Source organism: Saimiri boliviensis, chromosome 2 (genome assembly GCF_048565385.1).
Source record: "Saimiri boliviensis isolate mSaiBol1 chromosome 2, mSaiBol1.pri, whole genome shotgun sequence".
NCBI lineage: Eukaryota > Metazoa > Chordata > Mammalia > Primates > Cebidae > Saimiri > Saimiri boliviensis.
Window position 1 is genome coordinate 154,792,351 of NC_133450.1, and position 20,527 is coordinate 154,812,877.

The 20,527-nt window shown below is 40.2% G+C and overlaps 1 protein-coding gene and 1 pseudogene across 11 annotated transcripts in view; both read left to right on the top strand.

The window, feature by feature from the left end:
- The window catches only part of KANK1 (KN motif and ankyrin repeat domains 1), a 240,357-nt gene that overhangs the window by 138,990 nt on the left and 80,840 nt on the right, over window positions 1-20,527 (top strand). The window contains exon 1 of one of the 11 annotated variants that reach the window (XM_074394729.1): window positions 3,307-3,624. The exons of the other annotated variants lie outside the window; for them this stretch is intronic. The gene's annotated coding sequence lies outside the window, so the exon portion shown is untranslated. Of the gene's footprint in view, window positions 1-3,306; window positions 3,625-20,527 lie in introns of those variants that run through there. 11 annotated transcript variants of the gene reach the window in all.
- LOC141583715 (eukaryotic translation initiation factor 1 pseudogene) lies at window positions 3,650-19,314 on the top strand (annotated as a pseudogene).

Genomic DNA, 20,527 nt, shown 5'->3' on the forward strand with positions numbered 1-20,527 from the left:
ACTCAGACTTCTAAACCCTAAGTATTGTCTGCAGTCTCTTTACCAATCTTAAGGTATCCCTAACAGGCCCAGTGTTCCTGCTAATGAAATGAATAAAGAAATGTTACAGTCATTGGGTTTGGAATTCCAGTAACTGGCTTATTTTGCATCTATTAAAGGCGCGGAGGAAAACAGTGGAGGGAAGGGGCAGAAGGCTAATAGGAAACGAGAGGAAATGCAGAAAGGAGAGTTCCATTTCCTTCTACTTTTATCAAAGAAAAAAGCCTGTTATGTGCCTTCTCATTCTGCCTCTACATAAGGCAACAGGGCCACCACTAACTGGTTTGTGTTACTATATTCTTCTGGCTGTTTAACCTGTTACTTCACAAAAAGTCCTCATCTGTGAAAGGAAGGATTTGGACTCAGACAGTTTTCAGAGCCCCTTCAATTGTTAAAGCATAGCAATTAAGAATTTTATGGTCGGCCGGGCGCGGTGGCTCAAGCCTGTAATCCCAGCACTTTGGGAGGCCGAGGTGGGTGGATCACGAGGTCAAGAGATCGAGACCTTCCTGGTCAACATGGTGAAACCCCGTCTCTACTAAAAATACAAAAAATTCGTTGGGCATGGTGGCTCATGCCTGTAATCCCAGCTACTCGGGAGGCTGAGGCAGGAGAATTGCCTGAACCCAGGAGGTGGAGGTTGCGGTGAGCCGAGATCGCGCCATTGCACTCCAGCCTGGGTAACGAGCGAAACTCCGTCTCAAAAAAAAAAAAAAAAAAAAAGAATTTTATGGTCATAAAACACTAAAAATTATGTCTTTATGAATGGGGTTTTGTTTCTGTAAGAGCATCTCCAAAATAAGTGTGTGTGTGTTAATGTGTGTACATTTTATAATTTTCCTTATATTCTTTGTTCTCTTCCCTTTGAAAAAATCTATATTGTTTCATGGCTTCAAAATCTCTGAAAATTTTTCTGTCTTTTTATATAATCTATAGTGCACTGTATTAATTTCTGCTTCTGTCATACTAATTTGGGAAACCCGGCCTCACAGTGGCAGGAATAGCTAGAAGTTTCTTCTGTGTCTTACTGGCATTTTCCCTAAGCATCTGCATGTGTTGGATGTGTGTGTAAGTACCACGCGTTAGATTCATCCTCTGTTTAGAGGATAAAGGAATGCTTGTTCCACAGGTTACCTTGGGTCCAACTCTGTTCTCTACTCAGTCTGTTCTCGCAATACAATGACCTCTTCAGTCTTAGGACAGAAGTCTGGAGTTTATTCACATCTCTATTTTGACTAATTGTTTTACACATAAGGCTGCATATAATGTAGTGGATAATGAAATGCTTTAAGTAAGTTAGGGATTTTCAATCCTTAGACTTGTGGATGAGAGAATTTCAAAAATTATCTGCAAATTTACCTTCATAATTAATGTTCATATGATATACAGAGGTTAAGTTTTATAAAATATAAACTGCTCTGAGCCAGAATTGAAAAATAAATGTAGGGCTGGGTGCAATGGCTCACACCTGTAATCCCCAGCACGTTGGGAGGCCGAGATGGGTGGATTCCCTGAGGTCAGGAGTTTGAGACCAGCCTGGCCAACATGTTGAAACCCCATCTCTACTAAAAATATAAAAGTTAGCCAGGTGTGGTGGCAGGTGCCTGTAATCCCAGCTACTTGAGAGGCTGAGGCAGGAGGATTGCTGAGGTTGCAGTGAGCCGAGATCACCCATTGCACTCTAGCCTGGGAGACAAGAGCGAGATTTTGTCTCAAAAAAAAGAAAGAAAGAGGCCGGGAGCGGTGGCTCAAGCCTGTAATCCCAGCACTTTTGGAGGCCGAGGCGGGTGGAACACGAGGTCGAGAGATCGAGACCATCCTGGTCAACATGGTGAAACCCCGTCTCTACTAAAAATACAAAAAAAAAAAAAACATTAGCTGGGCATGGTGGCTCGTGCCTGTAATACCAGCTACTCAGGAGGCTGAGGCAGGAGAATTGCCTGAACCCAGGAGGCGGAGGTTGCGGTGAGCCGAGATCGCGCCATTGCACTCCAGCCTGGGTAACAAGAGCGAAACTCCGTCTCAAAAAAAAAAAAAAAGAAAGAAAGAAAAACGTAGAATCCCATGTTAAAAACCTAAAGTTACTATATTAAAGTTAATAGTATGCAGATATTTTTGATACACTGTTTTGAGGATGTGTTTACTATGTTCAAAGCAATAAATTTAGAAATGGAATCTAGTTCCATTGGCCCTCCTATAATATTTTGGCAAGAATATAAATTAATACCTACTTTCTGAAGGACACACTGACATTATTCATTATAATGTGTAGGCTCTGTTTTCTTCATCTCACAGATTGACTTCTTGTAATTTACCCATTTATAATTAACTATTGCAAATATTTGTTTGGAATTATTGGACAGGTACCAAAAGCTATATGTAAAAGTCTGCTCATCCAAGTGTTTGCAGTGTGAGCCAGACATGGTGGCTCATGCCTGTAATCCCAGCACTTTGGGAGGCTAAGGTAGGTGGATCTCCTGAGGTCAGGAGTTTGAGACCAACCTGGCCAACATGGTGAAACCCCATCTCTACCAAAAATACAAACATTAGCCAGGCATGATGGCACGTGCCTGTAATCCCAGCTCCTCAGGAGGCTGAGGCAGGAGAATCACTTGAACCTGGGAGGCAGAGTTTGCAGCAAGCTGAGATCGTACCATTGCACTCCAGCCTGGGCGACAAGATCAAAACTCTGTCTCAAAGATAAAAAAGTGTTTACAGTGTGAAGAAACAATCTATTCAACAATAAAGGAAGATCAAATGGCAGAAATATGAAAGGGAGTTTTATGCAGCCATTAAAGAGGGATGTGCTTATTATCTTAGGAAGATGACTATGATATGAAGTCAAAAGTTATAAAGGAACATTTGGGGAAAATGTATAGGTACATACAGGCTTATGTAAGCACAAGGAAGAATTGGGAAGCAATACTCCAAAACGTTGCTAGTAGTGGAATTACAGCTGATTTTTTACTTTCTTTCTCATGCATTTCTTTATTGTTGGATATTTAGTACCTAGTACATAGAGAGGGAATAGAAAACTTAATTTGGAAGGGATGGGGAAAAAGTAGCCACCCTGGGAGCTGAGTTAGAGGAGAAAACAGAGTCCAGGTGTTTTAGCATCTCTTCTGGCGTTGGCAGTGGGAATTCTCTGACTAGTCATCATTGTGCCAGAGAAGCTTCCTGTGCACAGCTGGGTCCTGTGAGGCAAGACCTGTGTCCTGCTGACTCATACACAGCATCCCATATGGTCTTAACTTTATTTAGCAACGTCAGCTCAAGGAGCCTTGTGTTCCCCGTGGACCCAGGATTTAGAAGAGCATAATCATAGAATGTCTCTCAGGCCTGGAAGTGTCATTAGGGCTGTCCTAGTCTTGACATGAAGAATCTGAAGCCCAGAGCATTTAAGTAACGTTCCCAGAGTCCCAGAGGTGGTTCAGGCCAAGTGGGAGTGAAAATGGAAATGCGGTTCCCAGGCTCTTGGTCTATCTAGTGCTGCTACTTTGCTTGTCTCCAAGCTCAGCTCTGCTATGGTGGATGAGTCTCCAGTTCTCACAAGTGGTTTTTAAGGCCAGAGCAAAAGGTTTCCAGGTAAGAGAATCTTGTTGGGGTTTTTTTGTTGTTGTTCATATTGTAGAAGATTAAATTAATAGGACTTTTGTCTAGATCTGTGTTCAGTGAAATGCATGGAAATTCAGAGGTTGTTGACTTTCCTTGGGTCTGGCCTCTTTGGGTTATCTAATAAAGGCTGCAAAACCTCTCTCTTGAACAATGCATGTTTGCTGAAAACCACAAAACTTTGCATTTGATTTCAGTAGTTTCAAGAGCCCTGTAAAGCCTGTCCTGTGTTATAAATGCCCTTTGTCTTGTGCTCACCTGTTTTTAAGCGGTTCTTTTGCGTTTGGAGGTAATGGAACTGTGATCTGGTTTTCATACCTTTGTGGCAAAAATGTTTTCTTTCAAATAAAAAGAAGTAAAAGATAGCAACTAGGAAGAGGAACAAGTCTCCTCACATTGGATACTTAGTGTTTTCTTTGTGTTTATAGTTGCTGTTAGATTGTCATGCCGATAAAAGTTAAATTGTGTAATATTTTTTAAAGCTCTCATCACACTAGTAGAACTGCTTTCATTTTTTGCACTGTGCTCCACTCTGTTCCTGTCAACATGGATATTTCATGGCTACGGCCAAAGACTGTTCATTATGCCCTTTCATGCTTCCACATGAAAGACACAAACTGAGACTCAAATTGAGTGGCTTCTTACCAAAAATTAGGTGTTTGAATAAGAGCAGATCGTTTTTACTTAAAAGATGTAAGTTTTGACAGTGGTCTCATGCAGTGGTTAACACACAGATGACTGGACTTAACTGAAGAGTTTCTGATTCAGTATCTCAGCACGGGGCCCAAGAACACGCATTTCTAATCAGTCCCCAGGTGATGCTGACACCACTGGTCCAGTGCCACACTTTGAGAAACAGTGGCTTACAGAATAAGAGCCTTTTTTTTTTTTTTGATACAGAGTCTCACTCTGTCACCCAGGCTGGAGTGCAGTGGCGTGGTCTTGGCTCTCTGCTACCTCTGCCTCCCGGGTTTAAGAGATTCTCCTGCCTCAGTCTCTCCAGTAGCTGGGCCTACAGGCACATACCCCCAAACCCGGTTAATTTTTGTATTTTTAGTAGCGACAGAGTTTCACTATGTTGGCCAGGCTGGTCTTGAACTCCTGACTTTGTGATCCACCCGCCTCGGCCTCCCAGAGTGCTGGGATTACAGGCTAGAGCCACCGCAAGAATAAGAGTCTTAGAAGACAGTGTGTTTTCCAAATTTTGCTGAGGACAAGAATCACTTGAAAATGTTTGTTTAAAATGTATGTTTTGACCCCATGTCAGACTCACTGAATCAAAATCTTTGTGAGAGTCTTGGGATACTATATTACCACATTTGGAGGAACTACTGTACTATTGCTATCAGGTAGGCCTCATAGAGCATCACTTGTTTGCAGACCACTCACAGGACAATAAATTTTTTTTTTTTTTCAAACACTAAGTCGAACCAGAAGGAACAATATATTTACCATTCTAATAGTTTTCTCATCCATTGTCTGCTTTGACCCTTATGGCTCCATCAGCCCCTAGCAGCATCCACATTTTTAAGTGAATTTTAACTAACCCTTCTAAGACATAAATATTTTTATTTCCGGTACCAAATATATCGTGCAAAAGAGATACCAGAATACCTGCTTTCTGAGAATTACCTGAGGTTTTACTGAGTTTCTTTTTAAAAAGCATAGTCACAAAGTGTGTGTGCCTGTGTGTATGAGAGAGAGAGAGAAAGGAGGTATGGAAAAAGTTCTGACAAGGGACTTCTGACAAGTTCCTTAGTGATGTAATGTGATATCGCTGATCTGGGACCACATTTTGAGAACCACTGGAATAGACCAGTAACTCAAATGTAGCAATTGCAGTCTCCTGGAGGGGCTTTTAAAAGTACTTCTGCTCAGGTCCCATACCCAGAGAATAGTTTAATTGGTCTTTGGTAGGGCCTAGACAGTAATTCTAATAATCATCCAGCTTGCCGCAGTGGCTCATGCCTGTAACCCCAGCACTCTGGGAGGCTGAGGTGGGTGGATCACCTGAAGTTAGGAGTTTGAGACCAGCCTGGCCAACATGTCGAAACCTGTCTCTACTAAAAATGGAAAAAATTAGCCGTGCCTGTTGTTGCATGCTTGCCAGTCAGGAGGCTGAGGCAGGAGAATTGCTTGAACCTGGGAGGCAGAAGTTGGAGTGAGTGAGCTGAGATCACAACATTGCATTCCAGCCTTGGCAACAAGATTGAAACTGCATCTCAAAAAAAAAAGAAAAATCATCCAAGGTTGCAAACCATCCCTGTAGGTCACTTCAGGTAAAAGGTAATGGGTTAGGAAGCTTAGGACATAATGGGGAAAAATAAAGGCTAAACCAGTTCTCCTCCCACTTCAGTGTGCCTACAAATCACCTGGGGATCTTGCTGAACTGCAGATGGATTCTGTAGGTCTAGGGTAGGGTCCAAGATGCCCCTGTTTTTAAACAACTCAGGCAGATGCTGCTGGATTGGCCAGGGGTCCACACTTTGAATAGTGAGGTGGTTAGAAAGTGTTTACAAACCTATGTAAGTCCTTATCAACTCATAGTTTTTATATGTTTTTAAGTAGTATAGAACAAATAAATGCAATGTCACTGAGATTTCAGATTGCTTAAATTAGAAACAGTAAATATTTTACCATTAAGGACTATTTCCCTTCCCTTGATGGCTAAAACATTTTGTTTTTGCTTCTTCCTACCTGCTGACTCAGAGTTTCAAACAAATGTTTGTAAATTAATTTTGCTTTAGTATGACACACATATTAACAGGCTTTTCCCCTTTACAACTGGGCCCCAGGGTTCACTGTCTGGATTTGAGAATCTTGCCTTCTGGCTTTCTTCTTGCCTCAGACCCTGCCCATTAGTTGTTATTGCCCCAGGAGGCTAAAAGTTTAGTAATGCCCCAGGGCCTCATTGCAGGCTAGTCACTTTTGACACTTTCATGCTGTCAGACTGCAGGCTCTGGAAGCCAGTCGTCTTGTGACATGGCTTCATCCTGTGTCTCTGGCTTGAGCCCAACCTTTCCGGCCTAGGTTAGGGGTGAAGCCTTTTCTCTGGCAGGTCCCACAGTCTGGCGCTTTTCCTAGTGTGGTGGGGTTGAGACCTTGCCATCAGAGCCTGCTCAGAAGGAGAGAGGGAAAGACAAGACCTTTGCGTGAGGGGGAAGGTTTAAGTGCCTTTTGTGAAATGTTTCCCTGGCCTGTTGCATTTTCCCAGCTGAACATGGCAGAAGTGGTCGATGGTATTTGAATTAGTGAGAGGCGGCAGAAGCCTCTTTGGGAAATGGGTGGGGCTGAGCCAGTGGTCCTCCCTTCTGCCTCCACCTTATGCTGGCCAAGGGTCAAAGCTGTGTCTCCTGGGTGGATTGGTCAGTCTGTGACTATACTGCTGTTCTCAAAGGCATTCCTCAACAGAATAGGAACAGGCTTTTTCAGTCATTTCCTACTTTTAAAGGGTATCTTCATGGCAGGTGCCCCTGCTCCCTCGCTGCGCCTGAATAATTGCCTGTCTAGCATGGGTAGGTGAACATCAGCAGAAGTCTTGAAGAATCATGAAATGGATGTGCTTGTTTCATCGGGAGAGTCTGTGATGATAAAAATGCAGAAAATGTTCCGAGACTCCTCTTTTAAAAAGGGAAAAGCTTAAGTGAGGTTTATTTCTACTAAAAGAAAGCAACATAAGGCAGCTTGACCTTGAGTGTGACTGGAGCCCTGTAAATGCTACTTCTGCTCTTTTCTTTTTTTTTTTTAAATTGTGGTAAAAATACATAACATAGATTTACATTCTTAATTTTTAAGTGTACATTTTATTATTGTTAACTATAATTTTTAAGTGTACATTTTATTAATGTATGCACATTGCCATATGACAGATCTCTAGAACTTTTCCATTTCACATGACTGAAATTCTGTACTCATCAAACAACTCTGTGTTTCCCCGCCTGCCAGCCCCTGGCACTAAGCTTTCTACTTTCTGTTTCTATGTGATTAATTGCATGTATATGGTGTGGAAATTTGGCTTTTTGTGATTGGCTTATTTCACTTAGGTAATGTCCTCAAGTTTCTATTCTATTCATGATGTAGCATGTGACAGAATTTCTCTTCTTTAGCCTAAAATATATATGCACGCACTGTATGTATATACTACATTTTCCTTAGGCATTCATATGTTAATGGACATTTAGGTTGCTTCTGCCTCTTGGTCATTGTGAATATTTCATCAGTAAGCATGGGGGTACAAATACCTCTTCAAGTTCCTGTTTTCAGTTCTTTTGTACATCTATCCAGAAGTAGAATTGTTGGATCATATGGTAGTTCTATTTCTTATTTTCTTGCAGAATCTCTATACTGTTTTGTGTAGCAGCTGTACCGTTTTACCATTTCACCAACAACCCTGACCAATGTAGGGTTCCAGTTTCTCCACATGCTACCAATGCTTATTTTGTTTTTGTTTTTTGAGTAGTGGCCATCCTAATGAGTATGAGGTGATATTGTGGTTTTGATTTGGTTCTGTCTTTTCAAACTCCGAATTCAGTCTCTGGCTACAGTTTTTCCCATACCCATTTTCAGTTGAGGTGCGTATGCTATGTTGGTAACGTAAATTTAACATTGTGAGAGCTTTTATTAGGCAGCAAATTGGAAAACCCCGTCCAGGTCAGATATTTGACCTCTTTAAAGCTTATCTTAAGTTAGGAACTTGTATGTTCTTGAGAAAACACAAGAAAATCTGGAAGATTTCCACGTGGCATGGCTGAGCCTTTCTATCTTCTTGGTGGTGATGGTGTAGGGGTGTTACAGGCTCTCCCTAAGTTGCCCAGGCTGGAATGTAGTGGTTGTTCGCAGGTACAATCAAAGCTCACTATAGCCACGAGCTCCTGTCTCAGCCTCAGAAGTAGCTGGGACTACAGGAATGTACCACCATCCCCAGCTCCTTTCTACTTTAAACAGTGAAAAAAATATATGTACTTTTTAATTCAAACGGCTGGTTATATCTTCAAGGCGAAATCCTCTTTGGGAAAGCTGAATGAACTATTCCTGGAATATCCAGGGTCCTCTCCCCATGATAATAAACAAAGGAAGCCCAGAGCTGCTTCTCTTTAAAGATAGTAGGAAGCCCATGCGTAAACAAAACACTTAAAAAAATCATTTATTTTATTTTACTCATCAGCTTAAAACCTATTAGTGACTTTCAACTTAGAAGAAAACCTAGTCTTCCTACTATGACCAGCAGGACTAAGCAAGTCTCATAACCTAGCCTCTGCTTGTCTCTCACTTCAGTCCAACCTGTTCTTTCCCTCTCTTAAAAACTTACTTGCTCAAATATATTGAGCTCTTTCTTGCCCCTGAGCCTCTAGACCTTTTAAAGAAAGAAAAAAAAAAGTGTAATTTTGATGAAGACCACATTATTCATTTTTACTTTTATGGCTCTTACTTTTGGTGTTCTGTCTAGACCTCTCCAAGCCCTAGCTCTTAAAGATCTTCTAGGTTTTCTTAAGGTTTTATAGTTGTTGTCTTTTTTTTAATTTTAGATTTAAGATTCGTTTGAAATTAATGTTTGCATAAGACAGAACATTAGGAAGATTCATTATCTTAACTACAGATGTCAGATTGCTAGCACTGTTTGTTGAAAAGATTTTCCTTCCTTTTCTGAAAGACTTTTCCTTTCTTTTCTGAAATGCCTGTGTCAAAAATCATATGGACACATTTGAGTGGGTCTATACCTGGGCTCTATGATGTTCCCAGGACCATTTGTACCTTCTATCTTCCCCCTAGTTAACTCCTCCCTATCCTTAAGGTCTTAGCCTCAAAGTTACTTCCCTGGAGAAACTCTTAAGGACCACCCATTCCTATACATCTATATACCCTCAACTTCAGTTCTAAGAAAGGGTACTTCCGTTATTCTTACTCAACACCTGTTTTTTCTCCATCATAGCATTTAGCATAATACGTTTATAACATTTTTGTGCACATACAAATCCTGCCTATAAGCCTCAAAAAGGCAAGAACTGAGTTTATTTTGTTCACCACTGTAGTGCCCGGCACTGTGCCTATTGCATGATGAGTTCTCAGTCAATATTTTTGAATAAATGAGTGAAACAAAGTTAGGCTTCCTGGGATGTTTTCTAAATCCCGAGGTATCATTTTATTAAAATTGGAGGATGGGCCGGGCGCGGTGGCTCACGCCTATAATCCCAGCACTTTGGGAGGCCGAGGCGGGTGGATCACGAGGTCAAGAGATCGAGACCATCCTGGTCAATATGGTGAAACCCCGTCTCTACCAAAAATACAAAAAATTATCTGGGCATGGTGGCGCATGCCTGTAGTCTCAGCTACTCAGGAGGCTGAGGCAGGAGAATTGCCTGAACCCAAGAGGCGGAGGTTGTGGTGAGCTGAGATTGCGCCATTGCACTCCAGCCTGGGTAACAAGAGCGAAACTCCGTCTCAAAAAAAAAAAAAAAAAAAAAAAATTGGAGGATATTCTTGGCTCTTGGCGCCTTAGGGCATAATCTTTTCCAAGTCAACCCATGTTTGAAGATAAGGGTTTTGAGAACTTTTGGCCTACATCAGAGTCACCTAGAGGGTTATCAAAATGCACATTGCAGGGCCCCAAACCCAGAGTTCCTGCTTCAGTAGGTCTGGGATGGGGCCCAAAAATTTGGATTTCTAACAAGTTCCCAGAAGACAATGCCGATGCTGCTGTTCTGGGAACCCACTGTAAGAACTGTATTAGTCTGTTCTTGTACTGCTGTAAAGAACTACCTGAGACTGGGTAATTTATAAATAAAGGAGGTTTAATTGACTAACAGTTCCACAGGCTGTACAGGAAGCATGGCTGGGAAGGCCTCAGGAAGCTTACAATCATGGTGGAAGGGGAAGGGAAAGGTGGCATGTCCTGTTTGGTGGGAGCAGGAGAAAAAGAGGGAAGGAGGTGATGCTATGCACTTTTAAGCAACCAGTTCTCAAGGGAAGTCCCCCCACCATCTAATCACCTCCCACCAGGACCCTCTTCCAACACTGAGGATTATAACTCATAAGATTTGGGTGGGGACACAAATCCAACCCATATCAAGCACCAGTGTTTTCAGGTTAAGAATCTGAGGGGGCCCCAGTCACTGAGCCGCCACTGCCAAGGACTTGGCTCCCCCTTCTCCTGCCACTGCCCACTTTTGCAGCCATTTCCGCTGAGGAAAAGGAATTGTGTCGTATGTCCACAATCCAAAATTTCCATGCTTTCCATCCCTTTGCTGATACAAGTGAGAGTGATGACCTGCTTCCTGCTGACACTGAGAATTATATCCATAAAAGGATTCATGCAACAGAGGAACAGCAGGAAAACCCTTACTGCTCTCCAAGGGATTGCTGATGAGTATGATGAAAAGAAACCAATGAAGGCATTTAAAAAGAAGTTTGCCTGCAACGGTACTGTAATTGAGCATCCAGAATATGGAGAAGTCATTCAGCTACAGGGTGACCAGCGCAAGAACATGCCACTTCCTCGTAGAGACTGAAATAGCTAAGGACAATCATCTAAAGGTTCATGGGTTTTAAGTGCTGTGGCTCGCTGAAGCTTGAGTGAGGATTTCCTTGCAATGAATAGAATTTCCTTTCTGTCCCTTGTCACAAGTTTGAAAACCTCTCAGCTTGTATAACATAACCATTCGTGATCTGCTTTTAACTTGGACTAGTGTAACTCTTTCATGCAGTAAACTGAAAAGAGCCATGCCGTCTAGTCTTGAAGTTCTTCATTTAAACAGAGATCAAGCAGTAGGCGCCTGGCAGTGTCAAGCCTAAAACAAAGCAATATCATCATGTTTCAGCCATTCACAGAGCCATAAAATCATAGACAACAGTGTCTGGTAAGAAGCTCCTCCATTCTCCCTCTGTAGAGTCCCCTGCCGTAAGAGAATGTCACCGTCCAAGCAGTCCACGGTGAATCTGAGAGGAGAGATGGGGGTAAGGCAGCAACAGCAGCTGTACCATTAACGGGAGCCTTTGGTAGTCAAAGAAAGATCCGCTGGCGTCTCCAACCTGACCGGGGAGCATAGCTTTAGAGAGGCCCCCTTCCCTATAGTGAGGTGATAGGATATCTGGCTTGCCACAAAGATCTTTTTGATCAGGCATACTAGCTAAGGGATGTCCAAACACCAGAATGTGAGGCCAGCCTTCCTCAAAGTTAAACTTTTGACAAGGGAATAAATCTCAAACTGATACACCAGTCACGTACCTAGCTATAGAGCTTGCAACTTAATTTAACAGCTGCCCAATGACATGTGAAGTAACAAACTGGTTTTAAAGAGTTTTTTCCCCCCTCCAGTTTTAATGTTATGTATTTAAACCTCTTTTATTTTTTTGAGACAAGAGTCTCACTTTGTTGCCCAGGCTGGAGTGCAGTGGTGTGATCTTAGCTCACTGTAGCCTCCACCTCCTGGGTTCAAGCAATTCTCCTGCCTCAGCCTCCCCGAGTACCTGTTATTACAGGCATGTGCCACCACATGCAGCTCATTTTTGTATTGTTAGTAGAGACAGGTTTTGCATGTTGGCCAGGCAGGCGGGAGCCACCGAGCCCCACCTAAACACTTATTTAAATAAAACTTGTTTTCAGAAAAAAAAAAGAATCTGAGGATGTGTTACATGTCCCTCTTTTACTTAGTAACAGTCCCAGGCACACTCGAAGTTTTCATTAACAGTATTGATCAATTTAAGAGTTGATCAGAGAAGGTCACATAAGAATTCGATTTCAATGGAATTAAAGAGAACATTTTTCCTAAAGCAAAATAAATGAGAACTGTACATTTAAAATAAGAAATGAACAGAAAGCCTTTCAAATCACACTAAACCAACTCTTGTATCTGTGGCTGTTACACTGCTGTTCTTTAATGTTTAAATAGGTTAAAGCACTGATACTTTAGTTCAAACCACCAGCAGTAGGAATGCTTGCTCTGTAAGAACAAGACTCTACTAATACAGTCACAAAGTCAAGGATTAGGTTTCTGCTAGCGTCTGTTTTCCCTAAACCTGTTACAAACAAATGAAAGCAAATCAATAAATACTTTTCATGGTACCAATACTGAAGTCATAAAGTTATTTTCCTCTGAAGTCAGGAAGAAACATAAAGGTGGTAAACTGAAAAATAAGAAACTTTAATCATTCTAATTTTCATTCAGATGCTCTTTAGACTATCTATTGCTGCTTTCTTTTGTAGCAGAACAGCTGATTTTCAGCCTAGGTTTTCATGATCTGATAAACCTTCAGTATAGACAGTTTCTTGGAAGGAAACTTTTCAAGTGTCAGTTATTTTTAAATAGTAGGGAAACTGTGTGGATCACAACAACCCAGCTGGAGCAGATCCAGCACGGGATTCTGAAAGTGTTTGCAGGCTCTGAGAGTGTTTTAACCTGTTCACTGGCAGCACAGCCCTTGTGTACACTGTTGGAAAGATACTGATGTGTACTTTCATGATGTAGGATGGATGAGCGGTGAGGGTTTGTAGGAAGCCTGGACACACTCATGTCCGCTTTGGGACACAAGGAGGCAGATGCTGTCATGGGAACTCTTCAAATAAGGTGAAGTGATTTGGCTGTGTTCCCACCCAAATTTCAAATTGTAGTTCCCATAATCTCGTGTGTTATGGGAGGTACCCAATGGGAGGTAATTGAATCATGGGGGCGGTTACCCTGATGCTGTTCTTGTGATAGTGAGTTTTCATGAGATCTAATGTTTTTTATGTTTTGTTTTTGAGTCGGAGTCTTGCTCTGTCAGGCTGAGTGCAGTGGTGTGATCTCGGCTCACTGCAACCTCCACCTCCTAGGTTCAAGCAATTCTCCTGCCTCAGCCTCCCGAGTAGCTGGGACTACAGGCATGCATCACCATGCCCAGCTAATTTTTATATTTTTAGTAGAGACAGGGTTTCACCATGTTGACCAGGGTGATCTCAATCTCTTGACCTCATGATCCATGCTCCTTGGCTTCCCAAACTGCTGGGATTACAGGCTTGAGCCACCGCGCCCAGCCTGATCTAATGGTTTTATAAGGGGCTTTCTCCGCTTTTGCTTGGTACTTCTCCTTGCTGCCGCCATGTGAAGAAGGATGTGTTTGCTCCCCTTCTGCCATGATTCTAAGTTTCCTGAGGCCTCCTCAGCCATGCCAAAACTGTGAGTTAGTTAAACCTCTTTCCTATATAAATTATCCAGGCTCTGGTGTGTCTTTATCAGCAGTGTGAGAATGGACTAATATATAAGGCAGAAAAGATGAGCAGGAATTAGCTTTTAGCTCAGCTAATCTGTTAAGCATAGTATGAACCTAAATTGAATTTTCTTTGGGCCCAAAGCACAGCTGTCTAGTTAGATTACTTTGTGGAAAAAGGTGGGTTGGTATCTGGTTTGTTCATAGCTATATCTTAAGTGCCAAAAACAGTGCCTGGCACGTAGTGGGCGCACATTTGTTGAATGAATAAATGAATTTCTTTACTGTTGCTTTCTTCCATATTTTCCCTTCATTGTCTACATTTTAATTTGTTCCTGTACCTGTGATAAAAATACCTCCATCAGCTTCTTACCTATATTACCTCATAAAGTTGCAAATATACTCATTTAGACAAACACAGCATAAAATTTCCCTAATAGGCAGATCTCAACCTTTTTCCTACATTAGAAATGAAAGCCGGTATCCAAGTAAGATTCTGATCTGCTTTGGATCTGTGTTCCCTCCAAATCTCATGTTGACATGTGATCCCCACTGTTGGAGGTGGAGCCTGGTGGGAGATATCTGCATCATGGGGGCAGATTCCTCATGAATGGCTTGGTGCCTCTCTATGGTAATGAGCTTTTCCCCGGACTTCGTGAGAGAGCTAGTTGTTAAACAAGAGCCTGGCACCTTCCCCCTTCATCTGTTGCTCCACTCCTCACCATGAAATATGCCGGCTCCCCGTTGCCTTCTCTAAGTTTCTCGAGGCCCTCACCAGAAGCAGATACTGGTATCGCACTTCCTGTGCATCCTGCAGATCCATGAGCCAAAAATAAATCTCATTGCTTTGTAAAGTACCCAGTCTGAGGTATTGCTTTGTAGCAATAGAAACTGACTAACAAAGATTGTAATTTAGAACTTGATTCATCATTGAGATTTCTTTTCAACTCTACCCTACTCATACCAAGAAAATTATCTGCTGTATTTGAGGAAGCCAGATGGGATTGGGTCATATTGGGTAATTTGGTTGCAAAATATCTAAAAGCTGGTTAATATTACCCCTACTCTTCCTATGGTAGGAGCCAGTATTAGAAATCACCAGAAGATAATCAAATAATAAATTGTGGCCAGAGTTTATACTCCAGCATACTTTTAATTGTTACTTTACAGTAATGACTATTTTTGTGTATTCTACAGGAATATGTGAGTAATCATACTTGATGTATGGTAAGACAGGTTTTTGGTTGCCTGTATGAAAGACCGACTGACTTGAAGAAATCAAATGAGCTCTGCATTTTTTGTTAGGGTAAAATATTTGTATTTGTGTATGTGCGTTTTTCAGTTTGGTTCTTTTAGAATCTAGGAAATTTAGGTTCCTCTTTATTACCCAGTCTCCTTAGGTCGTCTTTGTCTCGGGCAGTTTGCTTCTTTTACAACTAAGCCTTGATAAGCAAGCTATGCTCTGGCCCCAGCTGCTACCTGCCGGGTGCATCCTCTCATCTTTCACCCTTGCATGTGCCATCCCCTCTGCCTGCAGTGCCCTTCCACCTTTCTTGTCCTGCAAAGTACTCACTCATCCTTTAAGACTTAGGCCAAGTGATCTCTTATGATGAATAATTTTTTTGGCCTCTTGTACCCTTTTCAAACAAAATAAGACCACTTTTCTGTGGATTGGAATTGAACTGTGTAAACACTACTCTTCTAATTGTGTCTATAATACTTGCCTTCAGCACGAGTGTGTGAACTGCTGGGAAAGGTACAATGCCTTAGTCCATGTTATGCCTCCAACATAGAAACTAAAGAGTGCCTGGTACAAATTCTAGGATATTGCAGATCTTTAAAATGTATTACGGTAATTAATTAAAATATTTGTAAAAGTATATAAAATATTGAAAATAGCCTCCAGTGATAACAGTTGATAGAGTTGCAAGATTGAATTTAATTTTGTATATTCTGTCTTTTCCAGATTTTAGGTAAAGTTAATTACATTGCCTTTTTAATTTTATTGTTACATGGACAAAAATACTGTGATATCTTATAAAAAGATTCTAGAACTTTCACATCAAAATGGTGATTTCTCCTTTCATATTTTTCATTTTTAAAATTGATAAATATTAAATGTACATATTTTGGGGTCCATGTGATAATTTGATATGTTTATATAATCTAATCAGGGTAATTGGGGGTATCAGTCACCTTAAATATTTTATCTGTTGTTTATGCTAGGAACTTTTGAATTATTCTTTGCAAGCTATTTTGAGTGTATTAATACACACTTTATTAATGTTATATGTAGCTATTTTGCTGATCTGTCAAGCATCAAGTCTTACTTCTTCTAAGTGTGTTTATACCACTCTTGATCCCCCTTCCCTGCTACCCTTCCCAGCCTCTGGTAACCACCAGTCTTCTATCTTGATGAGATTGACTTTTGTAGCTCCCGCATAGGAGTGAGAACATGCGAAATTTGTTTTTCTGTGCTTTGCTTGTTTCAGTGAACATAATGAACCCTAGTTTTATCCATGTTGCTCCAAATGACAGGATTTTATTTTTTTATGGCTGGATAATAATCTATTGTGTATTTATATCACATTTTCTTTTTAAATATGTATTATTATTTTGTAGAGATGGGGTCCTGCTATGTTGCCCAGGCTGGTCTCAAACTCCTGAACTCAAGCAATCCACCCGCGTTGGCCTCCCAGTATACCACATTTTCTTTATTCATCCATCGATAGACACTTGGGTTGATTCCATATTTTGGCTATTGTGAATAGTGCTGCAATAAACATGCAAGTACAGATCTCTCTTCAGCATATTAGTTTCCTTTCTTTTAGGTACATACTCAATAGCAGAACTGCTGGATGATGAAGTATTCTACTTTTAGTTTTTGGAGGAACCTCTGAACTATTTTTCATAGTGGCTGTACAAATGTATATTCCCACGAACAGTGTATAAGGATTTTTCTTTCTCCACATCCTCACTAGCATGTTATTCCCTGTCTTTTTTGATAAAAGCTATTCTAGTTGGGGTGAGATTGTATCTCATTTGAAATTTGATTTGCATTTTCTTGGTAATTACTGATGTTGAGTGCTTCTTTTTTTTTTTTTTTTTTCCTGAGACAGAGTTTCGCTCTTGTTACCCAGGCTGAGCGCTTCTTATACCCACTGGTCATTTGTATGTTCTCTGTTGAGAAATGGCTGTTCAGGCCTTTTGCCCTTTTTAAAATCAGACTAATGGCTTTCTGCTGTTGAGTTTTTTGAGCTCCTTATATATTCTGGTTATTTATCTCTTGTCAGATGGGCAGTTTGCAAATACTTTCTCTTGTTCTGTGGGTTGTCTCTTCACCTTGTTGGTTGTTTCCTTTGCTGTACAGAAGCTTTTCAGCTAGATGTAATCTTGTTTGTCCATTTTTGCTTCTGTTGCCTATGCTTTTGAGGACTTAAGCAGAAAATCTTTGCCCAGACCAGTATCCAACGTTTTCTTTTAGTAGTTTTATAATAAATTTCAGGTGTTAGATTTAAGTCTTAATCCATTTGTATTTGATTTTTTTATATGGTGAGAGATAGAGGTGTATTTCATTCTTCTGCATGTGGTTGTTCAGTTTTCCCAGTGCCATTTATTGAAGAGACTGTCCGTTCCCTATTGCATATCATTGGCACCTCTGTCAAAAATGAATTGGCTGCAAATGGCATGAAGTTATGCCTGAGTTCACTATTCTGTTCAGTTGGTGTTTGTGTCTGGTTTTTATGCCAGTACCATTCTGATCTGGCTACTGTAGCCTTGTAGCATGTTTTTAAGTCAAGTAGTGTGAGGCCAGCTTTGCTCCTTTTGCTCAAGATTGCTTTGGTTATTTGTGGTTCTGTATGAAATTTAGGATTGTATGCTCTATTTCTATGGGGAATACTATTGTTATTTTGATAAGGATTACCTTGAATCAGTAAATTGCTTTGGGTAGGATTGTCATTTTAACAATATACTTTCAGTCCATGAGCATGGAATAATATCTTCTCCATTTTTTGTGTCATCTTCTGTTTAATCAGTGTTTTACAGTGTTCCTTATAAAGATCTTTCACAACTTTGGTTAAATTGATTTTTAGGTGCCAGGCACAGTAGCTGACAGCTGCAATTCCAATACTTTGAGAGGCCAAACCAGAAGAATGGCTTGAGCTCAGGAGTTTGAGACCAGTCTGGGGAGCATAGTATGACCTCATCTTTACAAAAAATCAAAATGTTAGCCAGACGTTATGGCATGCACCTGTGGTCACAGCTACTTGGGGTGCTGAAGTAAGAGGATCATGTGAGACCAAGAGGTCAAAACTGCAATGAGCTGTGATCATGCCACTGCACTGCAACCTGGGTGACAGAGCAAAACCCTGTCACAACAACAACAGAAACAAACAATTCCTGGGTATTTTACATTCTTTGTAGCTATAATAAATTAGATTGCTTTCTTGCTTTCTTTTTCAGATTGTTCACTGTTGGTATATATAAATGCTACTGATTTTTGTATGTTGGTTTTGTATCCTGCAAACTTGACTGAATTCACTTATTAATTCTAATAGTTTTTTGGTTTTTAAAAAATAGAAGATCCTGTCATCTACATTGAAAGGCAGTTTGAATTCTTTCTTTCCAATATGAATCCCTTTTATTTATTTTTCTTGCCTAATTGTCTGACCAGGACTTCTGCTTTATGTTGAATAAGAGTAGTGAAAGTGCACACCCTTATCTTCTTCCAGATCTTAGTGAAAAGGCTTCCAGTTTTTCCCTGCTTGGTATGTTGTCAGCTGTGGGTTTTTCATATATGTGGTCTTTATTATTTTGAAGTATGTTTCCTCTGTACCTGGTTTGAGAGTTTTTATTGTAAAGGGATATTGAATTTTACTGAATTCTTTTCGGTACTTACTGAAATGATCATATGTTTTTTGTTCTTGACTGTGTTAATGTGGTATATCACATTTATTGATTTGCATATGCCGTCTTTGTATCCCTGAGATGAATCCCACTTGAAAATGTTGTATGATCTTATTAACATGTTGTTCAATTAGTTTGCTAGTATTTTGTTGAGGATTTTTCCATCTATGTTCATCAGTGAAATTAGCCTATGGTTGTCTTTTTTTTTTTAATTGCGGCCTTTTCTGGTTTTGGTATCAGAGTAATTCCAGTCTTGCAGGATGAGTTTGAGGATTCCTACCTCTTCAGTTTTTTTTTTAAGAGTTTTAGTAGAACTGTTATAGCTCTAATTGAAATGTTTAGTAGAATTCATCAGATCCTGGACTTTTCTTTGATAGGAGACTTAATTATAGCTTTGTTCTTACTACTTACTATTGGTTTGTTGAGGGTTTCTTTTTCTTCATCGTTCAGTTTTGTTTGTATGTGTCCAGGAATCTATTCTTTTCTTCTAGGTTTTTCAATTTGTTGGCAGTTATCTCTAATTATTCTTTGTACCTCTGTGGTCTCTGTTATGTATCTTTTTCATTTCTGATTTTATATGGGTCTTCTCCTTTTTTTTTTTTTTTTTTTTTTTTAGTTTAGCTAAAGATTTGTCAGTTTTTTGTTTTTGTTTTTTTTTTTTAAACTAAAGTTTTGTTGATCTTCTACAATGTTTTAATCTCAGTTTCATTTATTTCTGCTCTGATTTTATTATTTCCTTTCTTCTAGTAAATTTGAGTTTGGTTTAGTGTTGCTTTTCTAGTTTCTTGAGATGGTGCAGTGTTAGGTTGTCTTTTTGAAGTCTTTCAACTTTTTTGATGTAGATGTTTATTACTATAAACTTCCCTCTTAGTACTGTGTTTGCTATATGCCATAGGTTTTGGTATGTTGTGTTTCCATTTTTATTTGTTTTGAGAAATTTTTAAATGTTCTTATTAATTCCTTCATCAACTCATTGTTCAGGAGCATGTTGTTTAATTTCCATGTGTTTGTATAATTTCCAAAGTGTTTTTTGAGGTAGAGTCTTGCTCTGTCATCCAGGCTGGAGTGCAGTGGCAAAATCTCAGCTTACTGCAACCTCTGCCTCCTAGGTTCAAGTGATTCTCCTGCCTCAGCCTCCCAAGTAGCTGGGATTATGGTTGTGCACCAGCATGCCCAGCTAATTTTTGTATTTTTGGTGAGACAAGGTTTTTGCCATGTTGACCAGGCTAGTCTAGAACTCCTGACCTCAGGTGATCTGCCTACCTCAGCCTCCCAAAGTGCTGGGATTACACGTGTGAGCCACCTCACCTAGCCAGATTTCTCCTTTTTTAAATTTGTTAAGACTTGTTTTGTGGCCTAAAATGTGGTTAATTTCAGTGAATATTCCATGTACTGATGAAACGAATGTGTATTCTGAATAGTTGAGTGAAGCGTTTTATAAATATCAGTTAGACCTATTTGGTCTGGTGTGTAGTTTGACTCAATTGTTTCTTTGTTGATTTTCTGTCTAGATGATCATGTTCATTGGTGAAAGTGGGGTATTTGACATCCTCCACTATTAATGTATTACAGTCTCTCTCTCTCTCTCTCTCTCTCTCTCTCTCTCTCTCTCTCTCTCTCTCTGTATCTATTAATATTTGCTTTATGTACTTGGGAGCTGAATTTTTAGTCCATCAAATGTATTACTCAGTTCCAAGATTTGTTTGATTTCTTAAATAATGTTAATCTCTTTGTTAAAATTATCTGATAAATTTCTGAGTGGAGAATTGCCGTTGTTTTTTTTTTTTTC